This window comes from Ambystoma mexicanum, chromosome 6q, assembly GCF_040938575.1.
Source record: "Ambystoma mexicanum isolate Mex_15411 chromosome 6q, UKY_AmexF1_1, whole genome shotgun sequence".
In the NCBI taxonomy this organism is placed as follows: Eukaryota; Metazoa; Chordata; class Amphibia; order Caudata; family Ambystomatidae; genus Ambystoma; species Ambystoma mexicanum.
The window spans coordinates 899,408,710-899,428,612 of record NC_090937.1 but is presented as its reverse complement, the minus strand read 5'-3'; positions in this window follow the sequence as shown (position 1 = coordinate 899,428,612).

Genomic DNA, 19,903 nt, shown 5'->3' with positions numbered 1-19,903 from the left:
GCTGTCCCCTTTACAGTTGGATGGTTTCAGAGAGGCTATATTTTTTGTATTTCAGGTATAGTTACCTTATTGAATGTGAAGCCTAAGTTAGTGTCAATGGGAGGTGGCGTGCTTGGGCTGGTAGACATGCTGCAAGTAAGTTGTTGTCGTTTGAACTCTATTTTAGTTTGGAGCCCTGCGATTTTGTTGGCGAGGGCATTCTGGATGCTGGGGCACCAAGGTTTGTCCTTCGTACAACTATCTGCCAGAGGATTGGGGTTTTCTAGTTCCTTTAGAATATTGAACAGTTCTCTAGTGCTGGAACCTGCCTGTTTTACCCTAGAGTTATAGGCTTCTTTCTTATTATCTCATTTTTGTATAAGGAAGTGATATTGGTGAGATTGGTTTTGTTTTCAGTAGAGGGTGCCGTTTTCCAGTGTCTCTAGTTTTTTTTTTTTTTTTTCCTCAGTAATTTGAGTTCGGGGGTGTACCAGGAGTTCAGGTGTGCTGTAGGTTTTCCTTTGCACATTTTCAGTGGGGCGATAGTATCGATGGATTTGGCCATGTATTTGTTATAGGTGTTGACAAGTAGGTTCAGGTCAGCTGTGACCGATAGTGCGTTGAGTGTGGGAAGTACCAGGGGTACTAAGGCTTCAGCAGTAATGTTGTGCTTATTCCTAGTGGGCAAGGCTGGTGCATTAGGGGATTTTCTAGGTTCTAGGTTATTGGTATTAATATCTAGCAAAAGGAGATGGTGATCAGTCGATGCGAGAGGTGGGGAGACCTTGCAGGTAATATTACAGTTGAGGACAGCTGCCCAGTCAATAATTCTGCCTTTCAGATGATTAGGTTGAGAGCTAAGTTGTGTGAAGCCATGCTCAACTAGTGCATTGGCTAGGGAGGAGGCTGGGGGTCATTGGGGTCATTGGGGTCATTGTAACCGAGGTTGAAGTCTCCGAGGATGATGATTTGTGCTGAAGGTTTGGAGTTCTTGGCTATTAGAGAAGTGGTGTCTTCTTCAAAGGACCCAGGAGGACCTGGGGGCCTATATATTAGGTGAATAGAGAAAGTACTTTTGGGAGATGTTTGCAGCTTGATTGTAAGATGTTCACATGATGTTGTATCTACAGTTATGGTGCTCTTTGTATAAAAAGATCTGCAACAACACACACATACTTGGTCTGTTGCTTCAGCAGATGTGCTTGTAAGTGTTGCTATTTCTTTGTTGTACCTGTGTAATAGAAGGTTGGCATCTGCAAGGTATTCGCTACTCTTTTTTAAATGTACTGGATTTTGTAAGTGCTCTTCAATTCCAAAATATTTGCTTTGGATGTGATCTATTTCTCCCAGGAGTTCTTTGGCTGTGCCATGTAGGAGATTGTGATTTAAATGCTCCAGTGCTAAAGCAGGACTTTTTGCATAGTACAGTATCTGAACGAGATTTTGTATAGTAGAATGGTTTCTTGCTAACATTTTGATGTGGTGCAAGGTGTTTTTGCAAGCAGGCGTGGAAAATGCAGGCTAATGAATGTCCCAGTAGTCCTGTGTATTTGCGCACTGGACAGGAGACCATAGTTTGTAATGTTTTTATTTTTTATTTGTCTTTGGCTTTCACATACTGATTGAGGAACTGCCGCAAAGATTTGAAGGATTATTTTCGTATGTTACACATTGAGGTCCATTGCCATTTGTAGACCCGACCGATTGGTTCTGTGGAATGAAGAGTTGATTGTATGTTTGTTGGGGATATTCTTGTAATTAGCATTTCTTCTGCCATAATGGTATTGTTGAACTTTTCATACCCTCAGCCACTGCTATGTATGGCAATTGGGTTTGTTTGCTATTGTGTGTATGCCTCTTCATTGAAATATGGCTCTGTGCGGGTTGTATGGATCCACTGCCCTGCAAAGATGTTTGCAAAGGTATCTATGTTGATATTACGTCTGTTGCAAAGTACTTTTTGTAGTTTACTAATTAAGTTTATTAGTGGTTTCATTCAGTTTAATATTAATATAAATAATTTTCTTTTGAGGAGCATTGCACTGTCTATGAGAGTGTCTAGGAACCATTTTCTGCAGTAAGTTTTAAGGTTTGAGCATGATTTCTCCCCTGTTTTTATAAGGTTCTGAAGAATTCTATAGTGGAACATTTTTTGTCAAATACATTTTTTGGCATGCTTACTTGTGGATATGTTAACATTTGTAGATGTAGTGTTAGCACTACTATTAGTTTCATTCTTAATTTTTTCCTGCTACCCGGTTCCATTTTGCTTAGTGACTGTATTAGTTGTTTTATTTGAACTTTTTGTACAAAGTCTGCTAGAGGTGGATGGCTATTTTGCATGGTTTGAGTTTTATCTGCTCTATTTCTGAGTTGTTTTCTACAGAGTTACTTTTTGGTAGGCATTCTCTTGTGTCTGTTGGAGAAAAAAGGAAAGTGTGTGTTTGGAAGTTGTGCAATGTATTTGTGTGTACTGTGTATGAGTGTCTGAATGTGAGGGTAGGCATACATAGAGGAGTGCGATTGTGCAAAGGGCTATTACTTTTGGTTGGGAAGGTTGTACTGGTATGTGTTTGTGTTCCTGTGGGAAAGGTTTGCTTCAGTGCGCATGAAAGTGTAATGTGCTTGAAGAAGTAAGGACATTACAATGTTTTTATAAAACTAGTGGGTATTACCATACTGGTGTTCTGATGACAATACAAACAGTGGACCTGGCAAGGTGCAATGTGTAAGGGTGAAACAAATGCTGTGGGGTTGGATATAATTGTCTACGCTACAATACAACAACATTGCACTGTCGGACTAACAGGCAGAACAATACAACAGTAGTGCACTTACTTTGTTGGACGTGAAGAGTAGGTTTCTTCTGGGTTTTATCTTCCAGTGGTGACATCACTGGCTTTTAGGGGGCAGTTCTTCACTGCAATTGCAAAAGAAGGAAGTTAGTGGATATGTGTGTTAATGGCATGGTAATAGCAGTAGGAAAACACTTTATTTTAGAATGTAGGAGGATTTGTTGGCAGGAAGAGTTATTTTGTGTGTCCGATTGTACAGCACTGCATACGATTGGGGAGTATCAGCATTGTTGGTATGGGGGCTAGTGCTGCACTGATAACTGTGCCCTATGGGGATGCAATTGTGAAGTGTGTGAGATGTTGTTGCACTACTTGCTTTGGAAATGGATGAGTGCAAGTCATAGTAGGGTGAGAAAAAGGGCAGAAAGATGTACAGATTGGAAAGGAGAATGTTACCATGTGTGGAATTGTGTCAATCTTCTCACACGTAGATGCTTGCTACATGAGTGCAGACATCCTTTTTTGTTGCTAAATGTATTTATCCAAATGTACAGATAGCACTGTTTCCAATGTACACATGCATTTCTTTGCCTTCCTCCCAATGGTGCATCTTGTCAATTGTGCAATGTATGTACTTGCCATGCTTTCCTAACATACATGCTGTTTCCCTTTTTTGTGTGTATTCTGGGCATTTCACATAGGATCTTTCAATTGAATGTGCTGTGCAAATGTTACCAATGTGTTTTCTTTTATTTAAAAAAGTCACAGACAGTGGTATTGAAGTTGACATATTTGCTGCAGCAATTTAGCTAGTGGGCAGTACAAGCAAACAGCATTGTAAGTAACTGTCAGTTGATGTGAGGAGATGGGACAAATGAGAGTATGATTATTCAGTAGGTTATGCAGGGCAAGTGTCAAGTACCCTGTTCATTTGCATGCAATCTATGTGTTTGCTATGATTTGGTAACATATATGCAGTTTTCATTTTCTGTGTGCATTATAAAAAATATGCATACCTGTACTTTGTGTTGATGGATGTAGATGTGGATGAATCTGGAAGCAGACATCTTTGAGAGTTTTACAGTACTTTTGGATGCAGGAGCTTGGGAATCATAGGAGACCTGTGCTCTGAGTGCTAACCAGTACATCTGCAGTATTGAGCTGAGTTAGATGTAGAGATCTTGGATGTGACTGGTGGATGGTTGTGGGACTGCTTACCAGTAGCCAATGAGAGAGTGCTGCAATGTGTGAAGTGGAAAGAGAAGAAGGACCGCCCCTGTGTTACGAGATCCAAAAACACCACAGTAGTTCACGGATCACACCTGCTACATCCAGGGCTTCTCAGCATGCCTACCATGGAAATGGGACTGTGGGGATTAGCCAATCAGGTGTTAATTGTGTGTTTTACAGGAAGGGAGGGTAATATTTTTTTTTTCATTGCTGTGTTGGTTGTGTAGTGAAGATGTCTGGAGTTATTGTATGGATAGTGGGAGATGCCTTTGTATGTGATCTGGAGAGGCATGCAAAGGCAAGAGATCTTTCTGGTGATCTTGGTTTTCCAGACCTGGAGGCTTTATGGTGCAGTGTGCCTGCCACAATTTGCAGGCAGTGCTTGCTCCTTGCAGAAACATGGGTACTTTTGGTAGTCCTGATGTTTTGGTGGTGCACTGTGGAGGAGAGCATTTGGGCTGTATCAGTGCTCCAAGTTTGGTTCCTGTATTGACGTTGTCGGTGGAAGAACTAATGCTGCTTTTCCCTACTGCAAAGGCGCTTTTTTCTGAAATACTAGCAAGAGCACAATGGAACAACCCCAATGTCTTCAATCCCCAGCAAAATGTTGGAAGGGCCATGTGAATAGAGGCATGGTTATAGCTCTGTGGCATGCTGAGATGTCTGTTTTCTCCAATGGCAACATTGACTCCCTTAGTGTGCACTATTTTACCGCAGACTGCATTTTGTTGTCCATTCTTGAAAATGCTTGTTTTTTTCACAATCTAAGGGATGCTTTGAAGAGGTTGATGTAAGGTGGTAAGGAGGAAAAGAAGAGAAAGAAATACCCCAAAAATTGAATACAAAAGGTGTTTTTCAGTAGCACCTGAAAGAAAAAAAGTCTCTTTTCAGATTAAATGTCTCTCCCCAACCCCGTCAATTGGGCAATTTATCCGCAAACTCTGTTGTAGTTTGCGGATCGCATGTGCAACATCCGGGACTTTTAAGGATGGAAGATATGGAAATGGGACTGTGGAGGCCAGGGGATTGGTCAATAAGGTTCCCTTGGTGTGTTGTCCAAGGAGATGGTGTGGTAGAGGCTCTGTTTGCGAAGGCAGAGTGCCTGGATTTTGGGGGACCTTTTCATATGTTGGTTGCAGGTGGATGCAGAGCACTGCGGAGTGGCTGCACATCTTGGATTCCTTCATGTGGATGTGCACTGGTATGTAGTGCGTGACATGAAGTGGCTGTATCTGCTTCCCCTTCGTGCCACTTTGGTGACGCAGAATCATCCAACCATTATTATTGTTCAATGTGGAGCGAACATTTTAGGTCACGTTACAGTCATGGACATGTTTACAAACTGATGAAGGAGGCACTTGGGAAAGTCAATGACATGTTTCCAAACTCTCAAGTAATTTTTTCATTCATTGCCCAGAGAGAGATGTGGCTGCGCTCTTCATCATTTGGTCCGCAAATGGAGAAAGCCAAGAGCTAGGTCAACAAATTCTGGTTCCACATTTTTGCAAGTTGTTGGTATGTCTTCCTTCCACAATGAAAACATTATATTTTGTAGCATCAACATTTTCGGCAGAGATGTTTTGTGAATTTTTGGGATTTTTTAAACACGACACACAAGGGCGGGAAGCGAAGGGAGGGTGTGGAAGGAGAACCAACCACAGGGATAAAAAAGGGCCGATTGAGAGAGGAACATGTTGGTTTGGCCTCATTTAGGTAGGGGGCACTTTCCATTGTGGTCCCGGACAGCAGCCTCGAAACCACTCTGCAATACTGTGTTGTAGTACACACACAAAAATGTGACCTTTGAAAGGTAAGGATCTACTGCGGTGCATATGGCCTGCGAGGTAGGCATCCACTGCCCCACAGGAGTGTCCCTTGTGGTGAGAGGAGCAAATATCAAGGATGCTGCAGCGGAATTCAAACTACTACCCTGTTCAGAGGGGAAGACCCTCCGAACTGCTGCTTTGTGGCTGGATCTCAGGTGTCACTTCATGGAGGTGGTGCCATAACTGTACAGCCTAGGTTTGCCGCAACTGAGCTCATTGCAACAAACCTTGGCTGCATGAGCCTTTGCTACCCCCCAATGGTGGTAAAAACCCTCCACATCCAAGACTCATGTCGGCCGCTGGTAGCAGGGAATTCCACTACCCCATCCTTATCATCTTCTTGTTCCTTCTCTACATCATCACGCCTGTTCCCCTCCCGAGGCCATTGTAAAGGTGGTGGTGTTGGAGATGGTGGGGGTGGTAATGAGGCTGAGGCAGCAGATGTAACAGCAGTGGATGCCATTATTCAGGAATCGGCTCAGGCGCTCAGCAAGGCAGCAAACAGCAATGAGGAGCTGTACTGCTGCAATCCCACAATGTGAAGCAGTAAGGCAGCAATCCAGCAATCTGGCAGAGTAATCTGTTCAGGAAATCCATGAACACAATGATGAGCAGCACTGGGGTGTGGCCTTTTGTAGGGACGCTGGGGAGCACTTTGCAGACAGTTGCTTACTTCATTGGCATTTCAAACCCCAAGGTGGGCTCGAAAAGTTACAAAAAGTGTCCAGATCGCCTGGGGCATGGTCTGGGACCTCTGCAAGGGTGAAGTTGTTTCACAGTAAAACACCTTGGATTGGCCAAAAAAGCAATTTTTGTTGTTTAGGTCCCAGACCCTGTTCACAGAAAACGGCCGATGCTCAGCGTGGGTGCGGTCACATGATGACATTGCAAACGTTTGTGAATGGGACAGCTGTCTGTAGGACACCTATTGCGCGGCATCCATTGTGCACAGACGTGGGATCCCCTAACTAATTGGAAGTGTGACACACATGCGACAGACAGTTCTGAACACACGCTGTTTTCGTAGGACGTAGGGGTGTGATGCACATGTGCCCAGGTGTCTAAGAGACATGGGTGGGCTCCCCAAACTAATTAGAGTATGTCACTGCTTTGTGAACATGTCAGACAGACACGCTCTTCGTAGAACCCGGGGGACGAGATGCGTATATGCCCAGGTTTCCACCGGACATGGGTGGGCTCCCCGAACTAATTGAAGTATGTCACTTCTGCAGACATGCCGCACAGGCCCTGTTGTTCGTAGGACCCGGGGGACGAGATGTGTATGTGCCCAGGTGCCCGCCAGACAGGACTGGGCTACCCGAACTAATTAAAAGTACACCACAACTTTGCAGACATGCCAGATAGGTGCATTGACAGTAGGACACTGGGAATGTGATGCACGTGCGCCCAGCTCTCCGCAGGACAGGCGTTGTGTCCCCAAACGAATTAAAGGTACGTCACACCTTTGTGGACATGCCAGACAGGTGCAGAGGCCTATGGGCACCTTCATTTTAATTGTGGACAGCCCGGACAGGCGCAGTGTTCATAGGACTCCTCCATTTTGATTACGGACAGTTTGGACAGTCGGGTGCTTCATGGACTCCTAATGGGGCTTTAAAAAAATAAAACACAAACTCAATGCAACAGTATACACATAGAACTTTATTTACACACAGAAATGCACATAATTGGGAAAGGGAAGGAGTAGCGGAAATGGAAACATAAACAGGGGAATTGGGGTTTTGTATAGGCTGGTCATCAGGGCAGGAAGAGATTGAGGTCTCATTGTAACGTTTTTGCTTACACTGGATTTGTGGAGATGGTAGGCTGGGATGGGGGAAGGAGTACAGGTGCAAGTGGGGCAGTGGTACTTTATATTTCCCATTATATGTCTTTGAACACATTCTTTTAAGTTGCCAAAACTGTTCATCAATTCATCCATTTTTCCCCCCAGGCTCACTAGTTCCTTGTGTGCATTGTCATTTTGGGTTGCTATGTGCTCATGCAATTGTGTCATCGCTGGTGCGTCTGGGACATTCTCTTCATTTCCTGTATGTACTGTAAAACAAATAAAACATGTTTCAGTTACATGTGAAGCAATGTGTATTAAATCTCAATTTTTTCAAACTGCGCAATGTGCTATTGGAATTACTATTTTCACTCATTTCATCAAGAGGGAAATTCTCCTCAAGCCACTCCAGGGTGCTTGCCATTTCTGTGTAAAAAAATAATTTTTTTTGACTAGTCATGTAAAATATAATATATTTACCAGTTTCTAGTGCGGCTCTGCTGTCACTATTTTGCACTCCTCCTGCTAACACTTCTCCTGCTAACAGTTGCTTCTCAGTTTGTATTTAAAGCAGCACTGAAATAATACTGTTGGTAGCACAGGTTATTTTTCTCCTTGGTGCATTCCATTATGTTGCACACACTATGCAAATGCACTGCTGCTTTTATAAGTACAGAGATTGTAGACCTACTTCATTTTTCCTTGCAATTCACTTATGTGTTGCTCTTTAAACATGTTCAGTGTCTTTGCTGCATGCTCCAACAATGTAAAACAACCCTTGAGATTTTGGGCAACGTGGATGCTACCCGAGGTCTGTGGACAGTCGCATAGTCCGTGGACAACTGTGATTATCAGCATGGGCCAGGGTTTCAGTATATTGTATAGTACATCTTTACAATTTAAGGGGCTCCTGGTAAAAACCTCTGAAATTCAGTAAAAAATACCTTGTTAAAGGGCCGTTATGGTTAAGTTGTGCTAATAAAAACCTATTAAATTCAGTGAAAAAACATTTTTAGGGGGACTTTATGGTTACATTTTACTAATAGGTCTCGGGGTGTCGAAAATGGCATTTTTTGATCTGGTCTTTGGATTTCTTGGTCATTTCCTCTGGCGACTCCCAAATTTCAAGCATGTTCAGATTAGTTAGCTCTTGACACACATGTTTCAACCATGGGAGTGATCTTGAACCATTCATGCACATTAAATGGGATAGTGCATCTCTATACTTGCTTAGGGTTGGGTTTGACCAGATTCTTGTCCAATAGAATAAAGGTTTTAACCTAATGAGATCTGCTGTTAGGCAGAGATCACATTCCATGTGCAGACTGGCAGTCAGGGCACCAACTGATTTAATACATTTTTTTTCCACACTGGACATCGGCTTGGCGCTGGTTTTTAGGCAGAATCATGTGCAGTAACCTTTGGGAACACTAGACACAATTAAGACTACAAGTGCAAGTACAATTTCACCTTTGGTACAAGCCTGTACTACACAGTAAAGTGGTAGTGATGGCTGAAAAACCAGACTTATCTCAAGAGTAAAGTGAGCAGTAGAACAAGTTACACAAAGGACCAGCAATTACAGTGATTCAAACAAACACTTACTCAAGGTTTCTTGGTAAAAGAATATACATTTATTTACACAGTCAGTTTGAAAATATTACACTAGCAAGAGCAGCTCAATATCACACACTAATAAACCACAAATACATAACCAATAAGTAAATGAACAAGTTTAGCTCCCTGAAGTGGGGACAAGGTTAGAAGAATCAACAGCAAAAATACTTTCATAGGCAGGGCAAATGGTTTCAGTAAACTACAACCAGCAATTCAGTTCATAGGCCTGAGCCAAAGTCAATGGTTCAGAGTCTTTGTATTGGATAGCACAGTTTTGGTAGAAAACTGTTAAGTCTTTGCACTGGTTTTAAGAAGAATTTGGATAGGCGAAAATTTTGACAAATGTTTGGGAAGGACAAGACTTTGAAGTTGGGAAAGTTCCATGAACTTTCGCAATGGCCGAAAAGATTTCTGGACCACTTTTGCACAGTGCCTTTAAATTGAAGAAGAGCTGTAGCTCAGCGGTTGTTCCTGGCAGTTCGAGCAGATCTCGCTGTTCCTGAGCTTCAGTCGTGGAGACAAGAAGGAGGACGTCGGGAGGTTCCTGCACTGCCCAAGGATGAGCCCAAAAGCTTAGCAAGACATCAGTTTAAAGTCTGAGTGCCTTAAAGTCCACAAGCTGGTTTCCTTCCCTCTGGCTATCTGGTTTTCAGCAGCATTCTATAGAAAATTCAACCATATGGGGACGGTGTCAAAGGAAGAAGTTAACCGTGAAGTGCTTCTCTGTCGATGAAGTTTCAGGCAATTCGGACCTGCAGCAGGGCTTCACCGGTCGTCTAGGAGTTGCAGCAGTCCTCTTCCTTCAGCTCGTCTTCGGTTTTTTCGTTCCAGTGGTCGACTCTCCTTTCCAAGTGCCAGAGACCTGCTTATAAACAGTTTTCCCCCATTCATTCCAGCCTGGCTGTCACTCTCACTTCAGGGTGGCTGTCCTTGCCGGACAGCCAGCCAGCCAATCACGCCAGAGTGTATTCAAGTCTCCTAGGAGACTAAGCACAGGGAGTTTCAGGCACCTCCCTCACATCCTGTCCATCCCAGACACTCAGGCGCCAAAGGAGGGCTTCAGCACTGATGCCCGCCACAGGCCAACGAACAAAGGGACCAAACCTGGTTTGGCGTGCAGAGACAAACACAAGAAGGACCTTTCCTAAAAGAAATGGTGAAAGAAGTGGTCCAGAGTCTGTTTTTACAGCTAGGTCCTGGGCCCCATATTGAAAAACATGGCTGACCCGATTTTTGGCTACCGTTGTTCGCGGTCGGGAAAAATCATGGCAGTTTCATCTAAACCACTGCCACCAGCCATTTAAAGTAGAAAAGGGTAACATTTCACTGTTACATGATTGTTTTGACTCAGGGGAAGCTAGGCAGCCCCTCCAGCACCCTATAGGAAGACAGTGTGTGCTGGGTCTGTAAATTTAAAGAGACTAGTAAAGTCAATTTAACTTTACATGCTCTGGAAGACAGTAGTCAATCCCAGAGAAGGTATTTAAACCTTGGGAAGGTCTGAAAGACATCCCTGTGCCACTGCACTAAAGGTGCTGTGTGACACACAAGAAAAAGATGATGCCTAAAACTCCATATCCAAAGGACACAAAAGTAAAACACATTGAAAATGAAAAGTTCAAAGCCCCACAATATAGCAAAAGAGCTGGAGGGCTCTAAGGTAGAGGTAATTTACCACTTGTGTGAGAAATCTCCCTAACACAGGTATGTCCCCAAATCTCAGATCCATATAGTGCAGCCGGGAGTGCTTGGTGCCTGTACAGGTGAAGCACTGGGGTTATCGCTCCTTCTCTATGAGTCGAGTCATAAAGAATTTCCTTACCCACCACTATACTTGTCCAAGGTCACTGTGGCTTTGGTCACTTGTTGCTTCCATTGGCAATTCTCTGAAAAAGAATTACCCAAATAAAGATAGGTGAGTACCTGTTCCAATATAGAACCATCAATTTACACTTTTAAGTTAGAGCACTTTGTTGACCTATATCTGATCACCATGACTTTTGTTTTGTACTTGTTCCGTTCAAGGTGCAGTTCTTTGCATTCTTGGCTAGAAAATGCCAGATTATGTTTGAGGCCATCGGGCTTGTAGAGAGTTGGACTGCATCATCTGATAAAAGAGCACTGCGATCTTATCATTGCCCATTTTGGGTGGATCTATACATCAAGCCACTCATTTTTCAACCACTTCATTAATATAAAGTCGGAAGAGGAGGGGGGATAAGTACATATCCTTGTTGGATGCCTCTCTTGACTTCAATTGGCTAAGTTTGTTCTCTGCCAAGGCCCCAACAAACGGATGCCCTTTTCTCTGTATAGAGTGACTTTATAATGGCCAGTAAATTCTCCAGAATGTTCTTGCTAGCAAGTACGTCCCAGAGTTGTTGCCTGGAATTGCAATGAAACGCTGTTCATAATTCGACAAAGATAGCGCACACTTTGACTCTATTTAGCATAGTGTACTTTCCCAGTATCTGCTCATGTCTAAAGCTCTGATCGATAGTGCTAATGCCTTTTTGGAACCCAGATTGTAAGTGATTGATGATCCCAAGCCTGTAGGTTGCTTAAGACCACTTTAGCGAATATTTGGCGGTTGCATTCAGCTGAGAAATTGGGCGATAATTTCCTGGTGAATTTCTCTCTCCCTTCTTAAAAATAGGCACTAGTCCTGCCTCACGCCATGTCTGTGGGACTGTGTCGCCACTTGCTGCTGCATTGAAAAGTTGACAAAGTACCGGAGACCACATTGTTTTTTCACCTTTTTACAGATCTATGGGTAATTTGTCAGGGGCCTGGTGCTTTCCCACCCCCCAATGTCTCAATTGCTCTCTCTGCTTCATCAGTGGTGAAACATATGGGCTCCCAATCCTGCACCTGCCCCCCATGTCTTAATTGGGCCTTATTCAGAGATTCCCAGTAGTCATCATACAAGACTCCAAAATGATTACATCAGTTGGACAGTGCTATGTTGCACTGTAAGGCATGTGGCTTATTCAAATCTTTTCATCCTTTCCGCCAGCAATTTCCAAAAAGAGAATGTATCTTGCTTGCAGGCAGTGCACATATCATCCCCTTTATTCTTTGTTAACAAATATTTTTTCTCCTTAATATATATATTTTTTTTATATGGTGCTATGCCACATCATTTTCAGCAGCCACATGTAGCTCCCTCATGCACACAATCCTTGAGGCCACCATGACTGCATAGGCTTCTTAGTTCCCAGGGCCTCTGAACACCTCTCCACGACCTAACTCCAGCAAGTTGTGAAATTGGCTGGATAACCACCTATAACAAGAAGCCTGCATAGCCTGCAAGCAAAGACGGGCCCCTTTACAAGGGCCTCCTTCTAAGGGCAGGTTCTCCTCTGTCTGGCCCTCATTCCCAAACTTAAATTCTAGCGCAAGCAAATATTTCCCTCATCCTCATTCACCAGGCCCTTGAAGCCACTGTGACCGCATAGGCTTCTTTGTTCTCAGGGCCTCTTCAACATGGCCACTGGGATACCAGCCTGACTGAACACATCGCCATGACCTGCCTTCATCGAGTTGTGGGATTGGCTGGATAACCACCTATCACAAGAAGCCCGGGTAGCCAGCAGATGAATGCTAGCCCCTGTCCAAGAGCCTCCTTCTAAGGGCAGGTTCTCACTTTTTTGGGCGTTGATTCCCATTTCCAGCAGGAGCATCTAGCTCCCTCATGCACTATGCCCTTGAGGCCACCTTCATCGCATGGGCTTCTTTGTTCCCAGGTCCTCTCCAACATGGCCAACGGGATACGAGTCTGGCTGAACACCTCTTCACAACCTGTCTTCATTGAGTCGTGGTTTTGTCTAAATAACCACCTATCACAAGAAGCTCGGGTAGCCGGAAGTTGAACACCGGCCCCTTTCCAAGGGCCTCCTTCTGAGGCTTCTCCCGTGTCTGGCCCTGTCTGGGCCTAGTAGGTCCCTTCTGCCCTCAAGGATAGCTGCTCACCTCCTTACGGCTCGTCACACCACTGCTATCTGCCAGGCAGAGTGAAGCACCTGCGTGATTTCTCACTGCCACATCACAAGGCTGCTGGAGAATCTGCATCTCAGCCATGCAAGGTAAACCCAGAGGGGCTTTGGTAACTTGTGTCCACTCGCTGTGTGGTGATCCTGCCTTTCATGAGACCCTCCACCATCTTTCTTCCTGGTTGGGATGACTCTCTGCTTTGATTCTCACTTATATCCTGTAACTTCAAGTGCCGAAAAAACACGTTTTGACGTAAGTTAATTTGTCTTTTCTATACTGCACCTTAGTGCCCTTACAAGATTTGCACCATGATGGTTCTTGACCCTCTGTGCACCCATGTTTCTCGTAAAATGTATTGTTGCATCTAGCCTGTCTTCCCCATTCATGTACTTATGTGTCCTGATGTATAGCTGATTGTAACTGTGCTTCCATCTATGCACCCGTATGTACGCTTTCCATATGTGCATTACTTTATCGTGAACATAAGTTGCTACTAGCTTTGCTATCTGCCTGCGCATGATGTCCTGAACAGCGCTGCTTCTAGCTGTGCATTCCATCTGTAGACTATTGGCCTCATTACACGGTAAGCGGTAACCATGGCACTATTTGCACCATGGTTGCAGCCAGTATTTTACCGTGTCTGCCTTGGTGGATGGCGGAATAACCACCCTACTCCAAGGTGAGCGGGGGCGGTAATTCCCCATTCACCAAGGCACTTCCCCATTCCCATTTTTGCCCCCATAGGGCTCAATGGGTGTTAGGGAGAATTCTCTGTTTAGGCTGAATTTCCCTACCTAGTGAGTCCCCCAGCAGCTTTGCTGGATTTCTGGGGTTTCTTTTTTTCTCCTGCCAAGAGTGAGACTCTTTTACCCTCCCTCTTGGACATGTTGAAGTGTGTTTTCTGGGTTAAACCTTGTGTTGAATGGGCTATGGGGTCTTTTACTCCATAGGGCCTCATGTATTTTTGTGATGTGGGTTACACAGCAACCTCTGTGCCGTGACCCAGGGGTGTCCTAGGGACTCCCCAACATAGACTCCATACCCTGGGACTGACTACTGTCTCCCAGGGCATGTAAAGTCACCAAAGACTTTGCTAGTCTTGGATCCTGAACAGAACCAGTACAAACCATCATATTGTGGACGTACTGGCTGGGGCAATTCGATTGCCCCAGGGTCTGTTAGTCGAGGGGGCACGTCTCCGTCCCCCCTGATCGAGTTTTGGCTGGTGGCAGTGGAAACTACTTTTTATATTCGACCGCGAATATTTCCCTATGGGATTTCCCATTGTTTTAGGCTAACACATTTAATTATTTATTTACGGTAGCCTTAAACATACCGCCGGTTTATATATTTATTATTATAACTCCGGTTGGGACTTTTTGCCAAAACTTGATTCTAAAATGGCGTTGGCGTTCGCCTCTGTAACTCTGACCCAAAGTGGAGCCCTTTGTTCCACTTTTGGCGGGCTTCTCCACAGAAGCCCTCCAAAGTGGTGCCACTCTGTCTGGGGTACTTAGGAGGGGTGGAGGGGGATTTAGGCACCCTGGACTGAGTTACCTTGGTAACTCAAGTCGCACTCCGTCCTGATTGGCCCAAGTGGTGAGCCGGCCGGCTCACCACTTAGCATGTTTGAGTGACAGCTAGGCTGGGTGAATGGGGGTTTGCTGCATAAAAGCAGGGCTTTGGGGACTGGAACTTCAGAAGTCGCCACAGGACCAAGAATCCGACGAGGGAAGAGCTGAGCCGACCTGCTTCGACGACACCACCCGGTGGAGCCCTGCTGAACCGTCTCACCACTTTTCCCGACGACCGAGGAGAACTCTTAACGGAGTGGCTCCTTCCCTTGACTGGTGGGGACAACCAGTTTTCGCCTTCTTTTCGCTTCTCGAGGTATCTCGTGGCCGCCTTGCCAGTGCCAAGCACCCCGGCAACCGGAACCCCACCACTTTTACCCCAACCACGAAAGTCGGTACAACCCTTTAACCGGAGGACTCCGCGGCTGGTTTCTTCCCGGGCAGTGCAACGACCTTCTTCTTCTGCTCTTCAGCGAGAACTTCTTCTCCCCTGACCGACGTCGAGCCTTGCTGCCACTGCCTGGAATAACTGCCACCGCTGGAGGATCCTTCCCGCTTAAGGTACCGTGTTCCGCCTGGCTTCCCTTGCTACCGACTGTACGGGGTAGATTTAGCCCCCGGCCTTCGACCCTGGGAGTGCCTGGGACACCTTGGCTAAACTTTCTAAGCCACTCTAAACTCTTTCTAACTCTTTGCAAGACTTTGAATCCCTAATAACAGTGTGATCTTGGGCACATTTTCGCTCCGGCTACTCTAAGAGTGGGCCCTGCCTAGTGACCCTTGCTCACTTGTGACTTTGTGCTTCTTTGAGCCTATTGCAAGTGTTCTGGACCTTAGAGTGGTGTGTTTAACCCATTTCTGTTCTTTTTATCCCTTTCTTGAACCTACTAGAGTGTCATCTAACGTTAAGCGCTCACCTCTGTTTTAATTATGTGGTGTTAACTTAGAGTTGTCTAGATAGGAGTAAGGGTCGGAACTGCTTTCATTATAACTGTGTTTGAAGTGTTTTTTTTACTTTACTTTGCTAGAGTGTTTTCAACTTATGTGTTCTTAAAAATAAATAACTATATACTTTTGAAACCAAGCTCTGGTCAGTGTTTGCTTGTGCTATTGTATCTGGGTACATATTGTGTATACTTTACATACTGCCTAACTCTTCTTGAGGGAAGTCTGACTGCTCAGCCACAGCTGCCAGGTAAATCTGGGTGGTGCAGACTGCTACCAAGTGGGTTTACTGCTATACCTGTGGTCTTAAATCTTTTGCAGTGTTCCCCAAGGGAACTGCACAGGTTTCTGCCTAACACTGGTGGCAGCGGTGGGATTTGTATTGAGTATACATTTTATTGTACTTTAGATACCTTAGTGCAACTCACCACAAAGCTTAGCACTGTAAAAGTAATCCTCTAACATGTCAGTTATGGAAAGCTATAGTCAAGAGTCCCTTGCAGCCAAAACTGCTGATTGTTTAAGAGTGCTCTGTAAACATAAGGATCTCCTGACTAAGGGCAAGAAAATGGAGCTGATTGAAAGATTGTTGGCTAACCAAAGTCTGGGTGATGGTTCAGAGGAACCTACCACTCCAGCAACTGTAGATGACAGTATTGAAGTTAACATGGAGCAAAATGTTGATGATTCTGAGGAAGAGTCAGAAGAGGAGGGTGAGGCTGTTGTAACTGTCCCCCCTAGGCCTCTGCCTGCTCTACCTGCTGTACCTACTGGACCTTTACCAGGTCCCACATTTAGTCCTCAGTACTTTGAACTGGAGAAAATGAAGCTAGAATTGGAGTATAAGAAACTTAATGCTCAAACTGACAAAGAACTAAGGCTAAGGGAAATGGAGCTCAAGTATGACTTAGAAATGAAGAAATTATCTGTTGAGAATGTTTCTCTCTCTGGCTCCTCTAGAAGTTCCAGTCCTAAAAGACCCCGGATGCCTAAAGAATTGATTGGTATGTATGAGCCTAAGTTGGATGTGTTGGATTGGTTGTCTCTGTTTGAATATAATCATGGGCTCCAGAACATCACAGGGAATGACTTACTCACCTGGTTGTTCTCTAGGCTTCCCCCTGTTGCAACTGATGTGGTAATGGAGATGGGGGAGGAGGATAGGAAGGACTATGAATGTGTGAAACTAGCTTTGATAGCTAGGTTTGGGAAGACCCCTTCCCAGTATCTTAAGAGGTTTAGGAACCTCAAAAAGCATGATGGTACCCCTTGGGCTACCTGGGTGAGTGAATGTTTAAAAAACTTAGAGGGATGGATTAAGGGTTACAAGGTGAACACTTATGAAGGTATGAAGAATTTGTTTATGTTGGAGACTATTTATGATGCCTGCTCTCCTGAGCTCAGACAACACTTGGCTGATTCCAGGGAATTGGATTCCCGGAAACTAGCTAAGGCTGCTGACTTGTGGGTTGCCAATAGGGCCACTCACAAGGATTCTGGGGTAACTCAGAAGAAGGATGGGGAGAAACAGTCTAAAAAGGACTCCAAAGAGAATTCTAATACTACAAATTCCAAAGAGGGCCCCAAACAAAACTATAAGGGTAAGCCACAAGGGAAACCAAATCAGGCTAGTGTACCTTCTGGTCCCAGACCAGAAGGAGGTCAGAACAAGCCTCCATTCCAGCGAGCCTTTGGCTCATGCTTTGTTTGTAAGGCTACTGACCATGTGAAAGGAGATCCCAGATATAAGGGCAAACCTTCAGGGGTCCAGCTTGCCTCCTTAGCCTTCGCTCCAGAAGAGGAAGTACATATGGCAAGTGGAAACTTTCTATTACTAGCTGATGAACCCACTGGAGTCTCAGCTAGTGTTTCTTTAGTCTCTCTGGGGTTGTGGGAACAACAGAATTTAGATGTCTATAACTCTATCCCAGATAATACTAAAGAGTATTATAAGGACAGTGTCCAGGTGAATGGTCAGGAGACTCCTGCCATTAGGGACACTGGAGCCAGCATAACTGTGGTGGATGAATCATTTTTCAAGGCAGAGGATGTTGCTAAGGCACCCAAATGCCTCACCAAGTTAGCTGGTGGGCCTGTGCAGATGTGTCCCCAGTTACCAGTTCTCATCCAATGTAATGATATGGCTGTAAAAATACCTGTCAGTGTACAATGTGAAGTGCCAGGTAGGGTTCTGTTGGGTAATGACCTCAAAGCTCTTGGAGTTGTATCTCATACCCCCAGACCTCCTAGCAAAAGGTTACAGGAACTCACAAAACCTGCAAGAGAGAAAACCCTGAGAGAGTTATCTCAGGAGATGATGACAGAAATCACTCCTCTCCCACTGGAGCAACTTACTGCAGTAACTACCAGATCAGGAGCAAAGGGGCAACCCAAGACTCCTAGGAAAAAGCCAGCAGCAAGCACTCCAGTGCTTCCAACAAGGACTTCCCCTAGGTTGTCCAAAGTTACACCTGTAACTCCACCTCCAGCTGAGGCTGAGAGGGAGGTACAACCCTGTGTGGTTGAGCTAGACTCTGAGGAAGAGCTAGAAGGAGGCCCCAACCTTATTGGAGATTTGGACCCTGAGGACCATCCTGAGCTGCAGTCTTTACTGGCAGAAGGTGGGCCTAGCAGGGCAGCTTTTCGTAAGGGGCAAAGAGAATGTCCAACTCTGGAAGGTCTCCGCCACCAGGCAGCTTCTCAAGCTGATGGGCAAGAGCCTGGGAAGTATAGGTTGCACTGGGAAGATGGCCTCTTCTACAGTGAACCCACTGAGTCTGAACCTGGGGACTACAAACGCCTTGTAGTCCCACAAGAGAACAGACAACAGTTCTTACAACTAGCCCATGAGATACCTTTGGCTGGTCACTTGAGTTTCAAGAAGACCAAGGAAAGGCTCTCACTCTACTTTTATTGGCCAAAGATGGGGGCTGAAGTAGATAGATATTGTAAGAGCTGCCATACCTGCCAGACTTCTGGTAAGGTTGGTTCCAAGAATGTGGCACCTTTAGTGCCTCTCCCAGTTGTGGGAGTCCCATTTGAGAGGGTAGGAATTGACATTGTTGGTCCCCTTGATCCTCCAACCTCCTCAGGCAACAGGTTTATACTTGTTGTAGTAGACCATGCTACTAGGTACCCTGAGGCAATTCCTATGAGGACTGTTACAGCTCCGGCTGTGGCTAAGGCCCTCCTTGGTATTTTTACCAGGGTTGGGTTTCCTAAGGAGGTAATCTCTGACAGGGGGTCAAACTTTATGTCCCATTACATGAAAGCCATGTGGAAAACCTGTGGAGTTACCTACAAGTTCTCAACCGCATACCACCCTCAGACAAACGGGTTGGTTGAAAGGTTTAACAGAACCATGAAGAGCATGATAGGTGCTTTAGAAGAACCCCTTAAGAAAAAGTGGGACCTTCTACTGCCATGCCTTCTCTTTGCTTATAGAGAAGTCCCTCAGGAGGGAGTAGGTTATTCTCCCTTTGAGCTTCTCTATGGCCATCCAGTCAGAGGTCCATTGGCCCTGATTAAGGAGGGATTGGAAGGTGCTCCTCCCCTCAAGCCAGTCAGAGTGACTGACTATGTGATAGGTCTCCGGAGGAGAATGTCACACATGATGGCAGAAGCAAGTGACAACTTGAAAGCTGGTCAAGCCCTGGTCAAACATTGGCACGACCAGAAGGCTAACATGGTTGAGTTTACTCAAGACCAGCTAGTTCTAGTTATGCTCCCAACAAGGCAGAGGGCCTTGCAAGACAAATGGATGGGACCCTTCAAGGTTGTGGGAAAACTTGGAGAGGTCAACTATCTGGTGGATCTGGGCAGACCCAGGGAAGCTCCTAGAGTCTTCCACACCAACCGACTAAAAGCATACATCTCCCGACCTGATGTAGGAGCCTTGCTTCTAGCTTCAGCTGCAGAGGAAGAAGAGAGTGAATCTCTCCCTGATCTTCTCAGAGGTGTGCCTTTAGATGAAAAAATCGAAGGAGTCAACCTCTCTTCAGACCTGACACCTGAGCAACAAGAGGAGTGCAAATCTATGTTAAATCAGTTTGCCTCCCTGTTCTCACTGTCACCAGGCTTGACCCCTTGGGGCCAGCATGAGATACTCACTGGTGACTGTCTGCCAGTCAAAAGCAGAGGATACAGAATGTCAGA